Raw genomic sequence first — 6606 nt, forward strand, 5'->3', positions numbered from 1 at the left:
TACCTCTGATCACGTATCAGGCTAATGATGGAGAAAGCATTAGATTTAAGTTGAGGGCTAAGAACTGGTTTGTTTAAAAGTTTAAATTGTGGCCAGGCACAGTGGCTCACGCCTGTGATCCCAGCACTTTGGGAGGCCGAGGCAGGTAGATCATGAGGTCAGGAGTTCGAGACTAGCCTGGCCAACATAGGGAAACCCTATCTCTACTAAAAATACAAAAATTAGCCAGGCGTGGTGGCGGGCACCTGTAGTCCCAGCTACTCGGGAGACTAAAAATACAAAAATTAGCCAGGCGTGGTGGCGGGCACCTGTAGTCCCAGCTACTCGGGAGGCTGAGGCAGGAGAATCGCTTGAACCTGGGAGGCAGAGGTTGCAGTGAGTCGAAACGGCACCATTGGCCTCTGGCCTGGGTGACACAGCAAGACTGTCTCAAAAAAAAAAAAAAAAAAGAAAGTAAGTTTAAATTGTTTGAAAGGGCATTTATGTTCTTTAATGAATGATGGTCTCACAATTCAGTTGACTTTGACCTAATATTTAAGAATATAAATATATTTTATTTGAAAAGGCTGAGTGTTGCCCTCAAACACTTGCTCAAACTGCCTAGGGCAGGATTCATTAGGGCTTGCAGGACAATGTCGCCTAACTTGCTGAATGTACTCATTGTAATGTGGTATCTGACAAAGGGAGTGCAGTGTTCCTGAGTTGTTTTGGACCAGCTGCAATGGTTGTTTCAAATGCTGGTTCTTGCACACGACTCTCAATCTACTGAAGCACATCTGGTTTTCTGTTCGTTTTGCTTTGCTTTTAGTTTTTAAAGTTCCCCCCAGTGATTCCAATGCACCTGAAAAATTGAGAACCACAAGCTCAGTGGCAGGTCAGGGTTTCCCACACTAGGCTGCATAGCATTATCACCTGGGAACATTACAAAATACAGACATTCTCGATACTTAGTGTAATTAGCTATGATGTGGATCCCATGTATTTTTAAAAGAGCTCCCCAGACAATTCTGATGTCAGAAGCTACCGGTATAGACTATCTAGTGAGTTGTATTATAAGCAATAAAATACTTTAAAAGCTACCCAGCAACTCTTGGGATTAATTGTATGAAATAAATTCTGAACTGCTGTTTTTGATATAGTCAGACTTAAGACCGAACCCTAGCAGGCAGGCAATAGATACAGAATTCTGGTTAATTGAACTTTTGTGACCTGTATAAAAATAAATCATGTTTATTGAGTGGACGGCAAGGCATATATACTTTCAGAATTGTATTATTTAAGTTTTGAAGACTTTAAAAAAAATGTCAAAATGTATATATATTAGTATCCACTATCTTAAGGTCAATTGTAAACCAGAAGTACTGTTATCTTGGTGATTAAAATCTAAAACTTTAGCTGTATTTCAGTAACAAAAACATATCTTACTAGACTGAGTGTGGTGTCTCACGTCTGTAATCCCAGTGCTTTAGGAGGCTGAGGTGGAAGGATTCATTGAACCCAGGAGTTCGAGGCTGCAGTGAGCTATAATTGCACCACTGCACTCCAGGCCAGATGACAGAGTGAGAGCCTGTCTCCAAAAACAAAACAAACAAACAACATATCTTACTGATTAAACCTGAATGGAACTCTTATAATTAGTCTTTCTGTATTTTTCCACAAAATAGTGAATTGGTACTTGGGAGAGTTCTGTTTTTTCTTCTTCTTGTTGTTGAAAAAACTGCCTTTGTTCTGAAATTATATTACCTGTGTTCTGAACTAAGCTGATGGGAGTTCATTTTGTATTTACTTTGCAGTAAGTAAGTATCATGTAAATATGCAAATGTTGAATGTAATATAGATTGTGACCGCAGTGGTTTTTGAGTGATACAGTTTATAAATATACCAATTATACACCCTCATACATTTGTCTGATTTTGAATTTGCAAAATGAGGACTACTGTTTACACATTTAATACAAAAAAAGGTCTCTGGAAAAAAAAAAAAACAGATGAATACTCCAAGAACACACTGTGTTAACACAGGGGATTAAATTTTAGTTTTGTATTAGTGTACTTTTGATCTCAAAGTTTAATTTTTAGAAAACCCTATAAATAATTCCTTTCCAATTTTTGCCAACTTGATCACATAGAAAATTCTTTTTTTTTTTTTTTTTTTGATATGGGGTCTTGCTCTGTTGCCCAGGCTAGAGTGCAATAGTGCAGTTGCGGCTCACTGCAGCCTCTGCCTCCCGGGTTCAAGCGATTCTCCTGCCTCAGCCTCCCGAGTAGCTGGGATTACAGGCATGCACCACCACGCCCAGCTAATTTTTTAATTTTTAGTAGAGATGGGGTTTTGCCATGTTGGCAAGGCTGGTCTCGAACTCCTGACCTCAAGTGATCTGTTCGCCTCGGCCTCCCAAAGTGCTGGGATTACAGGTGTGAGCCACCTCACCTGGCCTACAAAATTCTTTTCATAGGATTTATCTCTTACACACCTAAAACTTGCTCAGACCTCTTAGAACTTGCTCAAATCTTGTACAACTTGCTAAAACCTTCAGTTTTGTTCTATACTTCTTTTTCATATTGGAACAACCAATCATTCTACTTTATGACAAAAATTTACTTTCCTTTTTCCCTTATTATGACCACAAAAATCCTTCCTCATACAAAAAAATACTACTTTTTCTCTTTCCAACTTTTTTTTAAGCCAAACATACATTTTCATACTTATAACTTTCTTCACATCTCTCTTACTGGTTCCTCCCTACCTTGTTTCTATTTCCTTCCTAAATCCTTATTTTGAAACAACATTTAAATAACCTCCATATTAGACAAAATTATTCTTTTTAAGAAAAAAGTATCTTTTTATTTTTCCCTCACCAAAACACATCTTACTTTTAGTTTGCATAATTGTTTCCTTTATAGTAGTTTTAATTATATTATTAGAATTTTTAATCCTTAGCAATCGTGAATCAGTATTCTATAAATTAAGTTTCATAATTTCTAGAAATATACTTTCTCAAAGTACAGTTTTTCATATTAACAGACCAAAATATTTTTCCATAGCTTTTCTTTAAACAGACTAAAATATATTTAGTCTTTTTTTTTTTTTTTTTTTTTTGAGACAGAGTCTTGCTCTGTCACCCAGGCTGGAGTGCAGTGGCACGATCTCACTGCAACTTGCACCTCCCAGGTTCAAGCAATTCTCCTGCCTCAGCCTCTGAGTAGCTGGGATTACAGGCGCCCACCACCAAGCCTGGCAAATTTTTGTATTTTTAGTAGAGATGGGGTTTCACCATGTTGTCCAGGCTGATCTGGAATTCCTGACCTCGTGATCAGCCCGCCTCAGCCTCCCAAAGTGCTGGAATTACAGGTGTGAGCCACCACACCCAGCCATATTTAGTCTTCCTATAAAATTTAAGAAGCCAAAAATAAATTTAAAGTTATGTTCAAATTAACGTTTCCGTATTCTGACTTAATTGGAAATGACTCAGACTTTTCATGAATATCTATTACTTATTACTTAATCATAATAGGACTTTGTTACTGTAAAAGGTTTTCAAAACTGAAAAGCTCATTTATCAATTTGTATCCATTTACATACACCTAATTTACTCATTTTTAACAATTATGCTTGAGTTGTTCATTAAGCAAAGCTAGCCATCATCTCAAGTTATTTTTCAAAAAAAAATCAGGAAACTAAAATATTACAAAAGCAAAAAGACTAACAGGTTAAACATGGTTCTTCCACCCTGCTTTTTTCCCTTCCCATTGAGACGGGATAGTTCTCTTGAACTCCTTTGTGGGCAGGAACTGGAGTGGCTCATTTCACTCAGCCCACCACTAGCTACTCTTCGCAGGAGGGAGGGTGCAAGCGAGTGAGTGCAAGAATCAGAGCCAATGAATCCTGGGATCGACTGGTCGCTCTTCTCTGGTGGGAGCAGGCTCTCTGTGGGCCCTGCAGCAGCGTCCAAGCATGTTTTACAACCAATGCTCTTTCAGCTCTGCCATCCGGGGATGGCCAAGTGCCAACCAGGTCACTGGAGGGTCAGGGTGGCAAACCCTGCTCTCTCGGAACCCGGGTTCTTGTCTGGAGTCCAGGAAGAATCAGGCCACGTGAACTGTTTGAAAGGTGATGAATGCAGACTTTATTGAGCGGTGGGTGGCTCTCAGCAGAAAGGGAGGCTGGAAAGGGGATGGGAAGGTGATCTTTCCCTGAAGCCCAGCGGTCTCAGGCTGGGCTCCTCTCTCCGAAGCCGCACCGTCTGAAGTTAGCCGTGTCTATCCATAGTCTCTGATATGCATTGCTGCTCTGCTTGCCACTCAGCTGCTTGTATCTTTGACACTCAGCCATTTGTGTTGCTCTGCCAGCTGAAGTCTTTTATCAGCACAGGATAGGGACAGGGCAGGCCAAAAATGGCAACATTTGGGTGGGAAAAACGGGGTCAGCTGTTTTCACTTAGGGCCGAAGTTCCAGGCTTGTGGGTGGGGTTTAGCCAGGAGCCCAGCCCTTCTGTATCACCATGACTGACAGGTATCAAGATTTTTTTTCATGTATTTTGCTCTTTGGTTGGCTTTATAACTTTATTATACATGTAGGAGGTAATACGCTTGTTTGACTAGTAAATCTAGAGGAAAAATATGCTTGCTTTATAAATTAATGACTTTAAACACTTATTAAACCAATTAAATAGAGCTCTTTTATGTATTTTGGTATAAAAATATCAGATACACATAACACATAAATATACAAACATATACACAGAAAGAAGCAGATTTTATTGCTTTCATTAAGATTCATTTGCCGGGCCGGGCGCGGTGGCTCACGCCTGTAATCCCAGCACTTTGGGAGGCCGAGGCGGGTGGAACACGAGGTCAGGAGATCAAGACCATCCCGGCTAATACTGTGAAACCCCCGTCTCTACTAAAAATACAAAAAAATTAGCCGGGCGTGGTGGCGGGCGCCTGTAGTCCCACCTACTCGGGAGGCTGAGGCAGGAGAATGGCGTGAACCAACCCGGGAGGCGGAGCTTGCAGTGAGCCGAGATCGTGCCACTGCACCCCAGCCTGGAAGACAGAGGAAGACTCCATCTGAGAAAAAAAAAAAAAAAAATAGATTCATTTGCCAACTTTGAAATAGTTTTTCTCTTCCCCCTTCAGACCATCATTCCATTGCCCTGAGCAATTGTTAGCCCGACAACCGCAAGTTTGTGCTTCCAAAGGGATGACTCTTAAGTGAAACAAGGTAGAAAATTTACATCTCAAAGGCACAGAACTTAGATACAAACACCATTATTTGCCAAGATAAAGAAGGGCTTAAAGGCCCAGTTAAGACAAGATGGACAGGAAAAGCACCTTAAACAAAGGTAAAGGTTGATATGCAAGCTTTTAAGCCAATGCCTTTCTCATTGTAAAGGTTTCTAACGGTTTAGGTGCAGAGAGGGAGATACCCTTACAAATGGAGATTTTCTTTACAGATATAAATTTCTTTTAGAAAGAATTTCAAAATCTTGTTCCTTACTTAGATCACTGCCTTCAGGGCAGAGCTTTTTAACAAACAGGGCAAAAAATAACCAGTGGAAACTTACCAGAGCTGTCTTCGGAGGCCTGTCAGTCTTGCTGGTTAACATGGAGGTGATCAGAGGTAGGCAGCCTGTTTTTAGGGGCTTCTCTCAAATTCTTTGGGAGCAGTCTCTTTTTCAATGTTTTGATCATTTGCACAAATGACAACTATTTTTTCGAAACTGCCGTTTTAGGGGTTGCTTATTGGAATGCCCTGGGGCAGGCCCACAAGTAATTCTAGTTTGTTGGTTGCCATAGAGCTGAAATACTTTGGAAATAGCTTTCCTAAGGTCATTAGAAACCTTTCAGGGTTTGTCTGACCCGTAAATGGACCAGGTGGGGCTTGTCAGGTCACTAATATCACTCTTAGGAAACTACCATTCTGCCTCTTTCATCCATTTTTGGGCTTTTCAGATCCCACCAACATGTATATTAGTTGGTGTAGATCAGGTATCACGCGAGTTTTTTTTTTTCTTTTAGACGGAGTCTCGCTTTATCGTCCAGGGTGGAGTGCAGTGGCGTGATCTCGGCTCACTGCAAGCTCCGCCTCCCGGGTTCCTGCCACCACGCCCGGCTAATTTTTTTTCTTTTTTTCCTCTTTTTTTGTATTTTTAGTAGAGACGGGGTTTCACCGTGTTAGCCAGGATGGTCTCCATCTCCTGACCTCGTGATCTGCCCGCCTCGGCCTCCCACAGGGCTGGGATTACAGGCGTGAGCCACCGCACCCAGCCCCCATCCCGGGATTTTAAATTATAATTAAGACTGTGAATTCTGGCTGGGCGCGGTGACTCATGACTGTAATCTCAGCACTTTGGGAGGCCGAGGTAGGCAAATCATTTGAGGTCAGGAGTTCGAGACTAGCTTGGTCTACACGACAAAACCCCGTCTCTACTAAAAGTACAAAAATTAGCCGGGCGTGGTGGCGTGTGCCTGTAATCCCAGCCACTTAGGAGGCTGAGGCAGGAGAATTGCTTGAACCTGGGAGGCGGAGGTTGCAGTGAGCCAAGATTGTGCCACTGCACTCCAGCCCGAGCGACAAGAGCAAGACTCCATCTCAAAAAAAAAA

Source organism: Mandrillus leucophaeus, unplaced genomic scaffold, assembly GCF_000951045.1.
Source record: "Mandrillus leucophaeus isolate KB7577 unplaced genomic scaffold, Mleu.le_1.0 Scaffold499, whole genome shotgun sequence".
Classification (NCBI taxonomy): Eukaryota; Metazoa; Chordata; class Mammalia; order Primates; family Cercopithecidae; genus Mandrillus; species Mandrillus leucophaeus.